The following is a 12,354-nucleotide window of genomic DNA, read 5'->3' as shown; positions in this document are numbered from 1 at the left end:
TGACTGGTTGTACATTTTTCTGCAAGAGAGGGCAGGTGGAGGGAGGGGGAGAAGGCACATTAGCTTTCCAACGTGGCCTTTATATTCCGAAAGCTGCAGCGGGTCGTATGCTTCTTGTGTGTGCGTGTGTGTGTGTGGCCCGATGCCACGGGCCAGCCGCCGAACCACGTGAACTTAAACTCGATCCATGTGTGGGATGCGAGTAAGCGGCAACATGTTCCACATTTTTCCGTTTTTCTTGGTCGCCTCCGCTGGCGGCGCGTCTTACCTATACCCAGTAACAATGCCAGAATTACCCGCTCGTTTCCGGCGGCTCTCCGTCGCTCCTTTCTAGTTCCTCTCCTTCTTCTGCTTCTTGTTGTCTGTTGCTACCTCGTTCGCCCATTTGTCTTTTTTTTTGGAGGGTCTTTAAACTGTGAGGGTGACCCTCTGCTATGGGAACTTGTATCATTTCACTTACATCCTCCGAAGAAGGCTGGTGCACCAGCCGAAACTGTTAGGATTAAATAAATATTTTATGGTTTGTTTCCTATACTGCACTATTCTCGAAGTTTATAACTTTTTTACGGTAGCCGGAAGAAACTCTGATCATCTATTTCATATTTATATATATATATATATATATCTATATAAATATGAAAGTAGATGCGCTTTCACATAACTGTTTATTGTGCCGACGTTTCGACAGGAACCCTGTCTTTTTCAAGGCATAATACTATTTACATATGTTCCGTGCCTTTTTATATCCTGTCGAGACAGGAGGGGAGGGGTCAATTGAGAGAGAGAGAGAGAGAAAAAGAAAAAAGAAGAAACAGCAAAACCGGAGGACAAACATTAAATAAAATATAGAAAATCTAGGAGAAGAAGCAAGACCGACACGGCGTAATTAGAAAAGGGCAGCATTTCAACAGAGTAGGGCAGAGGTAGATGAGGAATGTCATCATTGTTAACAATACCTCCCCCGCACCCACACTTCCCCAAGTGGGCAGGGAGCCGCCGTTTTTGTATTTCACCTTTGCGTGTAGTCCGCTGGCGGCTCGTTCCTCTTTGAAGTGTATGACAAGTTAATGGGGAGGGCTTAAGCGCTTTAAGTGCATGCTGGTGGCGTCGGGAGAAGCGAAAAAGCCGGTGAATGAGGCACTGCCATCGATATTCATTATATGCATTGGCTCCTTGTCAGTTAAGGAACAGAATGTGGGTTAAAAATTGAAGAAGAAGAAAAAAAGGAAAAAAAAACCATTGGGGGGGGGGGGGAGGGGGGAGACTGTACGACATCCGAGACAGTCACCACACAGTTGCGGCTCACTTGGGAAGACATGCGCGCATTCACGAAAAAGTTAACGAAACCACCTAGTTGTCAGCTCCTTGTCAGTGAAGGAACAGAATGTGCGTTTCAACTTAAAGAAGAGAATGAAAAAGAAAAAGAAAAAAAAAGAAAAAAGGAAAAGAAAAAAAAGAGGGGGGGGACAATACGACATCCGGGACCACTTATCTGTGCGTTCCGGCTGTGCTTGATGAGGCAAATCCTTTCTATGTTGTCAGATGCATAGGCCAAAAGCTTTGTTAGCGGGTAATATTATTGTCGTAATGAAACCGGACTGATTAGAGAGAAGCGTTTGCGTCTTTTAGTTGTCGTAACGCAGACAGAGTGCCTGGGTGTTCATTTATTCCGTATTTTATCGTGTTAAATTTGTAGATAAAATAAGATTCCCGTTGTTCCCTTTCTCTGATTGTTCGAAATTTGTTTTCTAGTAGTGTAACCCTGATGTCATCAAAGCTGTGGTCTTTTAATGTGCAGTGTTTTGAAAGTGGAAGGCCTGGCAGAGATCGTACATGTGCCCGATGGTTGTTGAATCTAATTCTAAACGGAGTGTCTGTCTGGCCCACGTATTGCTTGTTACATACCCCACATTCCAGGAGGTATATGACGTTGTCTGAGTCACAGTCTAGTGCACCTCTTATCCTGTGCTTAAAATCCGAGTGGGTGCTTTTCGCCACTGTCGTTGTCTGCATGTGTTTGCATACCCTGCATCTGCTTTTTCCGCAAGGGTGACACCCAATTTGAGATTTCACACCTATCTTTGAATTTATTAAATGATCCTTTATATTTTTCGGCCTTCTGTATACAACACAAGGAGGAGAAGTGAAAATTTTGGATAGTCGCACGCTCTGTTCCAATATGTTAAAGTGTTTTCTTAGGACCTTGTTTATGTTCGGTGGGCTGCTCGTGAAAGTTAATAGCAAGTTTTTGTTGCGGTGTTGGTCGGCGTTTCTCTGGTGGTTGAGAAGAATCTGGCGGTCCAGATTTTCAGCTTTTTTGATGGCGTCATCGATGATAGCTGACGGGTATTCTTGATTAAGGAGTACTTCGCGCATATGTGTGCTGTTTTTGTGGAAGTCCTCGGTGCGGGAGCAGATTCGTCGAAATCTGTGTGCTTGGGAATAGGGAATGCTGGTCTTGCAATGTCGCGGGTGGCAGCTTTTGAAGTGCAGGTATTGTTGCCTGTCTGTAGGTTTTCTGTATACGTTAGTTACCAACGCACCCTCGTCCACTCGAATGAGTACATCAAGAAAGTTTATTTCAGTGTTAGAGTAGGTGTGTGTAAAATAAATGCTGGGGTGTACCTGGTTGAAAGCCTGTATGAATTTGAGGAGCTCGTTTTCCGAATGTGTCCAAATTATGAATATATCATCTAGGTACCGTTTATAGAGTAATGGTTTGATATTACAAGATGAAAGAAAATTGGACTCTATGTGGTGCATGAATATGTTAGCGTAGTTTGGGGCCATTCTTGTACCCATTGCCGTACCGCTGATTTGAAGATAGTACTAGTTGTTAAATTCAAAGCTGTTCAAATCGAGTACAAGTCTTGTGAAGATTTCAATTACTTTTTTGCTTGGATAAGCGACAGGGTTGTGTGTGCCATACGATTCAACAAGTGCCCTTACACTAAGGGCACTTGTTGAATCGTATGGCACACACAACCCTGTCGCTTATCCAAGCAAAAAAGTAATTGAAATCTTCACAAGACTTGTACTCGATTTGAACAGCTTTGAATTTAACAACTAGTACTATCTTCAAATCAGCGGTACGGCAATGGGTACAAGAATGGCCCCAAACTACGCTAACATATTCATGCACCACATAGAGTCCAATTTTCTTTCATCTTGTAATATCAAACCATTACTCTATAAACGGTACCTAGATGATATATTCATAATTTGGACACATTCAGAAAACGAGCTCCTCAAATTCATACAGGCTTTCAACCAGGTACACCCCAGCATTTATTTTACACACACCTACTCTAACACTGAAATAAACTTTCTTGATGTACTCATTCGAGTGGACGAGGGTGCGTTGGTAACTAACGTATACAGAAAACCTACAGACAGGCAACAATACCTGCACTTCAAAAGCTGCCACCCGCGACATTGCAAGACCAGCATTCCCTATTCCCAAGCACACAGATTTCGACGAATCTGCTCCCGCACCGAGGACTTCCACAAAAACAGCACACATATGCGCGAAGTACTCCTTAATCAAGAATACCCGTCAGCTATCATCGATGACGCCATCAAAAAAGCTGAAAATCTGGACCGCCAGATTCTTCTCAACCACCAGAGAAACGCCGACCAACACCGCAACAAAAACTTGCTATTAACTTTCACGAGCAGCCCACCGAACATAAACAAGGTCCTAAGAAAACACTTTAACATATTGGAACAGAGCGTGCGACTATCCAAAATTTTCACTTCTCCTCCTTGTGTTGTATACAGAAGGCCGAAAAATATAAAGGATCATTTAATAAATTCAAAGTTAGGTGTGAAATCTCAAATTGGGTGTCACCCTTGCGGAAAAAGCAGATGCAGGGTATGCAAACACATGCAGACAACGACAGTGGCGAAAAGCACCCACTCGGATTTTAAGCACAGGATAAGAGGTGCACTAGACTGTGACTCAGACAACGTCATATACCTCCTGGAATGTGGGGTATGTAACAAGCAATACGTGGGCCAGACAGACACTCCGTTTAGAATTAGATTCAACAACCATCGGGCACATGTACGATCTCTGCCAGGCCTTCCACTTTCAAAACACTGCACATTAAAAGACCACAGCTTTGATGACATCAGGGTTACACTACTAGAAAACAAATTTCGAACAATCAGAGAAAGGGAACAACGGGAATTTTATTTTATCTACAAATTTAACACGATAAAATACGGAATAAATGAACACCCAGGCACTCTGTCTGCGTTACGACAACTAAAAGACGCAAACGCTTCTCTCTAATCAGTCCGGTTTCATTACGACAATAATATTACCCGCTAACAAAGCTTTTGGCCTATGCATCTGACAACATAGAAAGGATTTGCCTCATCAAGCACAGCCGGAACGCACAGATAAGTGGTCCCGGATGTCGTATTGTCCCCCCCCCTCTTTTTTTTCTTTTCCTTTTTTCTTTTTTTTTCTTTTTCTTTTTCATTCTCTTCTTTAAGTTGAAACGCACATTCTGTTCCTTCACTGACAAGGAGCTGACAACTAGGTGGTTTCGTTAACTTTTTCGTGAATGCGCGCATGTCTTCCCAAGTGAGCCGCAACTGTGTGGTGACTGTCTCGGATGTCGTACAGTCTCCCCCCTCCCCCCCCCCCCCAATGGTTTTTTTTCCTTTTTTTCTTCTTCTTCAATTTTTAACCCACATTCTGTTCCTTAACTGACAAGGAGCCAATGCATATAATGAATATCGATGGCAGTGCCTCATTCACCGGCTTTTTCGCTTCTCCCGACGCCACCAGCATGCACTTAAAGCGCTTAAGCCCTCCCCATTAACTTGTCATACACTTCAAAGAGGAACGAGCCGCCAGCGGACTACACGCAAAGGTGAAATACAAAAACGGCGGCTCCCTGCCCACTTGGGGAAGTGTGGGTGCGGGGGAGGTATTGTTAACAATGATGACATTCCTCATCTACCTCTGCCCTACTCTGTTGAAATGCTGCCCTTTTCTAATTACGCCGTGTCGGTCTTGCTTCTTCTCCTAGATTTTCTATATTTTATTTAATGTTTGTCCTCCGGTTTTGCTGTTTCTTCTTTTTTCTTTTTCTCTCTCTCTCTCTCTCAATTGACCCCTCCCCTCCTGTCTCGACAGGATATAAAAAGGCACGGAACATATGTAAATAGTATTATGCCTTGAAAAAGACAGGGTTCCTGTCGAAACGTCGGCACAATAAACAGTTGTTATGTGAAAGCGCATCTACTTTCATATTTATAACCTTGCGGCAACCGAAGTTATTCTTCTGCATATATATCTATATATATATATATATATATATATATATATAGATATATATATATATATATATATATATATATATATATATATATATATATATATTATTGGAAAAGAAAAGGAATGAACGTGTGCAGGCTAGTACTGCAAAAGAAGAAGTTGAAAATGAGAAACGGCGTTAGGTCTGGTTTCTTCGGCGATCGGGAGGTTTCCTTAACATCGTGGTTCCGGAACTCCTCGTGCGGACACGTCTCCTTCATCGCACGACTCAAGGGGACCTTCTACTCGACCACGTCGTTTTGCGGGGTGGCGAGTACTGCAACGAATCGTTCCTGGTCGGCGTAGACCGGACTAGACTCCAACACCGGATCCGATGAATCGCCTCAAGACCAAGCGCTCCGCTCGACGAGTCCAGAACACCAAGCTCCTGCAAGAAGCAAGGGCACTGCTAAGTGACTCTACCGCGGACAAGCCCAAACTCACCGGCATTTATGACCGTTTGTCAGCGAGCAACAACGAGCTCTCGAAGATCAATGATGCGCTAGAGGAGCATATAGCGGACGAGGAGCTCGAAGCTGAGTATATCGCGGCAGCTGAGTATAACGACGAAGCTATAAGCACGCTCGCTGAGATTCGCTGCAAGATAGACGGTTTGCGACATGGGGACAGTACAGCAGCGGCTGCTCCTCAGAATGCAAACACATCACCATCTGACGTGACAACCGCAATTGGCCCAAGGCTGCCGAACCTTGGCATGCCAACATTTAGAGCTGAAATACATGAATGGTCGGCTTTCTGGGAGCAGTTTGAGCAAACTGTCCACCTGAACAATACTTTGTCAACATCGATGAAGTTCTTCTATCTACGTCATTATTTTGCAGGTGAAGCGGCAGCTGCGATATGTGGTTTTCCGACTTCTGAAGCCTGTTATGCAGACGCCATCGAGTTATTGAAGGAACGCTTCGAAGATCGAAAACGCATCGAGCAACACCTTCTATCAGCGCTTCGCAATCTACCTCACATAGAGCCGGGAAGCGACGTCCGCGGCCTTGGGCGACTTTACGATGCTGTGCAGCTGAATATCCGTTGTCTAACTGCTCTAAATGTTCCTACGCTTAGCTTTTCCGCTATGCTGATTAACATTTTACAGGAAGCCCTACCGTACGACATCGTTTTGGCCTACACACGTGCAAAGCGCAGTCAGGCACTAAGAGAAAACGGGTATGCTGCCAATGTCTTTGAGCCAAGCGTGGCAGCTGCTACATCTGATGCGGAGTTAAAGGAGCTGCTCACCTATATACGTATATAACTAGAAAGTCGGGAGCAGTGCAAGCCCTTTAATGACTGACTGCTGGATGACCGTGCTCAGAGGACTCGAAGCGGCAGCACCGGCACGGCTTCCGTACTACACAGCCCATTGAGCAGCTGGGTTGAGTGTTTTTTCTGCAAGTCGAAGAAACATGGCACCCGCACTTGTGACGCGAACCTTGCCATTGATTCATAGAAAGGAATGCCTGCGAAAGACAACCACTGCTATCGATGCACATCCCGAGGACATCAGGCACGTTCTTGCCGCCTCAAACTCACCTGCTCGAGTTGCCACGGGAGGCACGCATCAAGTATGTGCGACCCGCACTATACATCGAACCAAACAGCGACACCTTCTCGTCCAGTTGACTCCTCCGGCAGCACAGTAGGAATGGTGTCATCACAATCAGTTATGCTGTGTGATAAGGATTCACTGAGCGAGGACACAACAAATCACAGTGAAGTTTATCTACAAACTTTTCGCGCCTTTGTCGTCAAAAACGGCAACACAAGGTATGTCCGAGGTATTCTCGATGAAGGGAGCCAGCGATCCTTCGTCACGGAAGATCTCGCTAAGAAATTACACCTACAGGTGCTGGGAGAAACACAAATTGCGCTGAATACGTTTCGCTGTTCATAACCAAGTACTGTGGAAAGACGGCAAGTGGTAGAAGTTCCTCTGCGTAGCCAACACACTTCTGATACCTGCAAGTTGCGCGCAATCGTTGTTCCAGTTATCTGCCACGATATTGCTTCCCCGAAAGCTGACAGCCATTTCGTTCAGAAGCTGCGTTTTGAAGGCAAGGTCATTGCGGACGAAAAGAAGTTTGATGCGCAAACGGAAAATAGCCTCAGCTTGTTGATCGGCGCTGACCACCTCTGGCAAATCATGTCGGGACGTATCGTCAAAAGTGCAGAAGTTCAAGGACTGGTAGCAAGGGATACACCTTTTGGATGGACGCTACAAGGACCCAGTCACCAAAAAGCCTTTCTTGACTGCAGCTCTAGCCTAATGGTCTGCATTCTGAAAGTGCAAGCAATTGGTGATGACGAATCAACCTCGCAGACCTTGCAATCTTTTCGGCAACCAGAAGCAATGAGCATCGCAGATTCCACGTAACCTTCCTACCATGAGTCCGTTGCACGATTACATCAAACCATTAGCAAGAAAAGCGACTGATACACAGTGGCGTTGCCTTGGAAGGAAGATAAGAAACCGCTCCTAGGGAACAACCAGGAAATCGCGCTATCCCGTCTACAAAGATTAACACAGAGGCTATCAACGATGGAAGGAATGTTGCAGCGATATGACAGAGTAATCTGGCAATATCTGGAGATGGGTCACGCGAAAGTGGTGCCTAAGAATGCTCCTCGGGATCAAGATCACACCATATATTATATGTCACACCGGGAAGTATTAGGAGAGGAATCGTCAACTACCAAACTGCGTGTAGTATTCGACGCATCGTCACAAACTCAAGGTGTACCATCCCTTAATGACTGCTTGGATAAAGGAGTGAATCTCAATCCAGAATCCCTGCAAGTTTTTCGTCGTTTTTGGTGGTACCCTGTCACCATCAATTCCGACATCGAAAAGGCATTCTTACAAATTGAGATACAGGAAACTGACCAAGATGCATTCCGGTTTTTCAGGTTTGACTCTATTTCCGTAAGCCAATACCATAAGCTCGTCGAATGGCGCATGACACGGGTACCGTTTGGATCAACGTCAAGCCCTTTCTCGCTCATGGCAACTATTCACTACCACTTAGATAACGCATGTGAAGACAAAGAGCTCGCTTTTACATTAAAAAAGGCATTTTATGTCGACGATTTATTGGTGGGTGTGGAGACATTCCGTGAAGGTCGACGCATCTATCAGCAGTCGTCGAAAGCAATTATGAAGGATGCTGGCAGGAGGCTCAGAAAGTGGAAGACCAATGACCATCAGCTGCAGAACATTTTTGACAACCAGGAGAAGCATGTAGAAGGAGCATCCGGAGAAGCAGCTTCGGTCTTGGGAATGCAATGGAATATAAGAAATGATTACTTCAAGTTTTCTTCCAAGTCTGTGGCCCAGTATTTATTGGCTGGCCAGCTCGACACATAAAGTACCCTACTGAAGGTTGCTTCTCGAATTTATGGCCCGCTTGGCATTCTGTCGCCATTCACCAACACTGCGAAGCTTTTGTTTCAACACCTTTGGGTTTTAGGCCATTCCTGGAATAGAGAACCGCCCGCGGAGATCAAGACGCAGTGGGCAGCCTGGTGTGCAAATGTAATACAGCTCGTCCACATAAAGATTCCGCGTTGCGTGAGAGATGGACTGCATGGAGCACTTAAAGAGACTGAACTGCATATATTCGTCGACGCCAGCCTGAAGGCTTATGGAGCATGTGCCTATTTGAGAGCATTTGATGAAGGTGGAAACTCTGCTACCTCTCTGATAGTAGCGAAGTCAAGAGTGGCACCTATTAAGACATTAACGCTTTCAAAACTTGAGCTTATGGCCATGGTAGTGAGAGCCAGATAGCTAAAATACATTTGCTCCTCGTGGGATTTCAAGCGTTTTCATTGCGTTATGGGGACTGACTCTATGATCACACTAAGCTGGATCCACGGAAACCTTAGCAAGTGGAGTCAGTTTGTAATGCGCAGAGTGACTGAAACAACGCAAGTTACGGAAACAGCGTTTTGGCGCTACTGCCCTGGAGAAGACAACCAGGTGGATGTACTGACTAGAGGTATACCGATAAGGACTCTACGTGCATGTCGCTATTGGTTGTATGGACCTGAATGGTTGTCCCAGCGAAAATCAGGCTGGCCTCCATAACCTAACCAGTACAAACCGATCAACGAAGATGCAGAGATTGAGACGCAACATGTATTTCTTCAAGTGTCGTCCAGAAACTTACACCCGGTGATCGATATAAGGAAGCATAAATACCTGCTGAAACTCCTGTGCGTCACCGCCTGGGTCCTGGGTTTAGCTTTGTGAATCGATGCCGTGGACTTCAAACTTTGCTCAGCAAAACAATTTCGGCACGGGAGCTAAGCAAGTCTGAAATGTTTTGGGTCCGATATGTTCAGCTGGAAGTATTCGCGAAGGACGTCGAACAACTGTAGCTTGCACACACTCTCCCCAAACAGTCTATCCTTGTTGAGTGAAAGCTCAAGACGGGAAGTTTTCAGAAAACCAGTGCAGGGATTGTACAAACTGGAATCGAGCGACGCTACTGGGGGGCGGGAGTATGTTGAAAAAGAAAAGGAAAAAAATTCTGCAGGCTAGTACTGCAAAAGAAGAAGAAGTTGAAAGCGAGAAACGGCCTTCGGTCTGGTTTCTTCGCCGATCGGTAGTTTTCCTTTAAACACACACACACACACACACACACACACACACATATCTCATATATATATATATATATATATATATATATATATATATATATATATATGAGATCTAACAGACAATAATGCCAAGGAAAGTATAGGGGAAGTTATTAGGCCAATCGTAATGTAAATGAGAAGAAAGAAAAGTGGATGAAAAGATAACTTGCCGTGGGTAGGCTCCTCCCCACGGCAAGTTATCTTTTCACCCAATTTTCTTTCTTCTCATTTACATTACAATTGGCCTAATAACTTCCCCTATACTTTCCTTGGCATTATTGTCTGTTGGATCTCATTAATATTGTGTAAAACACGAAAAACGAGCCCTTAAATTATACACTTGTTTGTCTTATTCATTACGAAGGTCTCGTACTGGCAGATTTGGTGCCTTTAGGTTGTATACGGGGGACTACTGGTGAGCTGTCAGTAAGTAATAAGTTCACGTGCTACGTGAAGCCAAACAAGCTCATAAAGGGTGTCCCACACTCACAGCCATGGCTACTAGTGGCGCCGACTGACACTTTCACGTTTAAATTGACATAGATACCCAAAAAAGTGGCTGGAGGGATAGCTGTCGTGGTAGCTCAGTGGTAGAGCATCGAACGCGTTATTCGAAGGTCGCAGGTTCGGATTCTGCCCACGGCAAGTTATCTTTTCAACCACTTTTCTTCTTCCTTCTCCTTTACATTACAATTGGCCTAATAACTTCCCCTATATTTTCCTTGGCATTATTGTCTGTTAGATCTCAATAACATTGTGTAAAACACGAAAAACGAGCCCTTAAATTATACACTTGTTTGTCTTATTCATTACGAAGGTCTCGTACTGGCAGATTTGGTGCCTTTAGGTTGTATACGGGGGACTACTGGTGAGCTGTCAGTAAGTAATAAGTTCACGTGCTACGTGAAGCCAAACAAGCTCATAAAGGGTGTCCCACACTCACAGCCATGGCTACTAGTGGCGCCGACTGACACTTTCACGTTTAAATTGACATAGATACCCAAAAAAGTGGCTGGAGGGATAGCTGTCGTGGTAGCTCAGTGGTAGAGCATCGAACGCGTTATTCGAAGGTCGCAGGTTCGGATTCTGCCCACGGCAAGTTATCTTTTCAACCACTTTTCTTCTTCCTTCTCCTTTACATTACAATTGGCCTAATAACTTCCCCTATATTTTCCTTGGCATTATTGTCTGTTAGATCTCAATAACATTGTGTAAAACATGAAAAACGAGCCCTTAAGTATACACTTTTTTCTTATATATATATATTTATTTATTTATATATATATATATATATATATATATATATATATATATATATATATATATATATATATATATATATATATATATATATATATATATATATATATATATATATATATTTCACTACGTGGTATACTACATTGCTATCTTCAGTGGTAGCGTACACCACTAGCCAATCCCAAGACCAATGAGGCACCGTGTGGAATTTTTCATCACGTCCCGTTTATGAAACTGCGCAATATCACTACCTTATGGAAAAGAAACATAGTACAGAAGGAGTTGGGTTGTAGTGTGAGCTTGAGTGCGCGAACACGAAATACCATAGCCTGCCTATCCCAAAGTCTCTGACCTATAGTAAGCTGAATCGAAACATCTTTTTCACCCATGTAGATTCCGCCGCAACAGATGTCTCATAAGGTTTTCTCACGTTGTCGCAGGGATGACGTGACCGTGGTAGTTATTATTACGTGCGTGTTGACGGTGCGCAGCCTGTCAACTTGCAAGGCAATGCCTGCAAGTGCCTGGGATCCAAAAAACAATATGATGTCATCGATGGTAAGTGAGCCTCTGTCCTGGGCACTGTCTGTCCCCTTCCCCCCATAAGCTTGAAGTATTATTTTGAGAACGACATCAAAAATAGGATTAATAGGCCTAAAAAAGTTTGCCAATCATCAGAAACCAACGACGCACACATGAAAAGCATATAGAAAGGGAGGACGAGCTGCCATAACACTAAAAACGTCAGCTATTTCAAGTTAGTTGTATCATTGTGTTCGTTTCTTTGTGCATGTAAAAAGCAGTAGTAATTTTTATTTGCTTTCTAGCAGTCTTGGTGTAGTTTAGCGCTCAGTCTTTCATAAGTGAAGATTTGAAAGGTTGCTGTTTTTATTGCAAGAGATAACTACATATTATCAAATATACCCACTCATGGAGTGTGTTAGCTGTGGTCAGAGTAGCACTCTATTCATTATTGACTTGTCTAAAACAGTTGTGTGCTTCGGCTGTGTGTTTCTCCTTGTTGTATATGATGGCCTTTTTTGTGACAGCTATACATGAAGGGTGTTCTGTTCCAACTAACAAAAACAACAACAAAAAACAGAATG

General features: G+C 44.0%; 1 protein-coding gene across 1 annotated transcript in view; it reads right to left on the bottom strand.

Moving 5' to 3' along the window:
- Positions 1–5,444: 5,444 nt before the first annotated feature.
- Positions 5,445–12,354, bottom strand: part of LOC142765457 (uncharacterized) — a 143,072-nt gene continuing 136,162 nt past the window's right edge. The window contains exon 9 of the transcript XR_012884260.1: positions 5,445–5,720. The gene's annotated coding sequence lies outside the window, so the exon portion shown is untranslated. The remainder of the gene's footprint in view (positions 5,721–12,354) is intronic.

The sequence above is a fragment of the Rhipicephalus microplus genome, chromosome 6, assembly GCF_043290135.1.
Source record: "Rhipicephalus microplus isolate Deutch F79 chromosome 6, USDA_Rmic, whole genome shotgun sequence".
Lineage (NCBI taxonomy): Eukaryota > Metazoa > Arthropoda > Arachnida > Ixodida > Ixodidae > Rhipicephalus > Rhipicephalus microplus.
The sequence above is the reverse complement of the archived record's forward strand: the minus strand, read 5'-3'. Positions and strand labels throughout refer to the sequence as shown.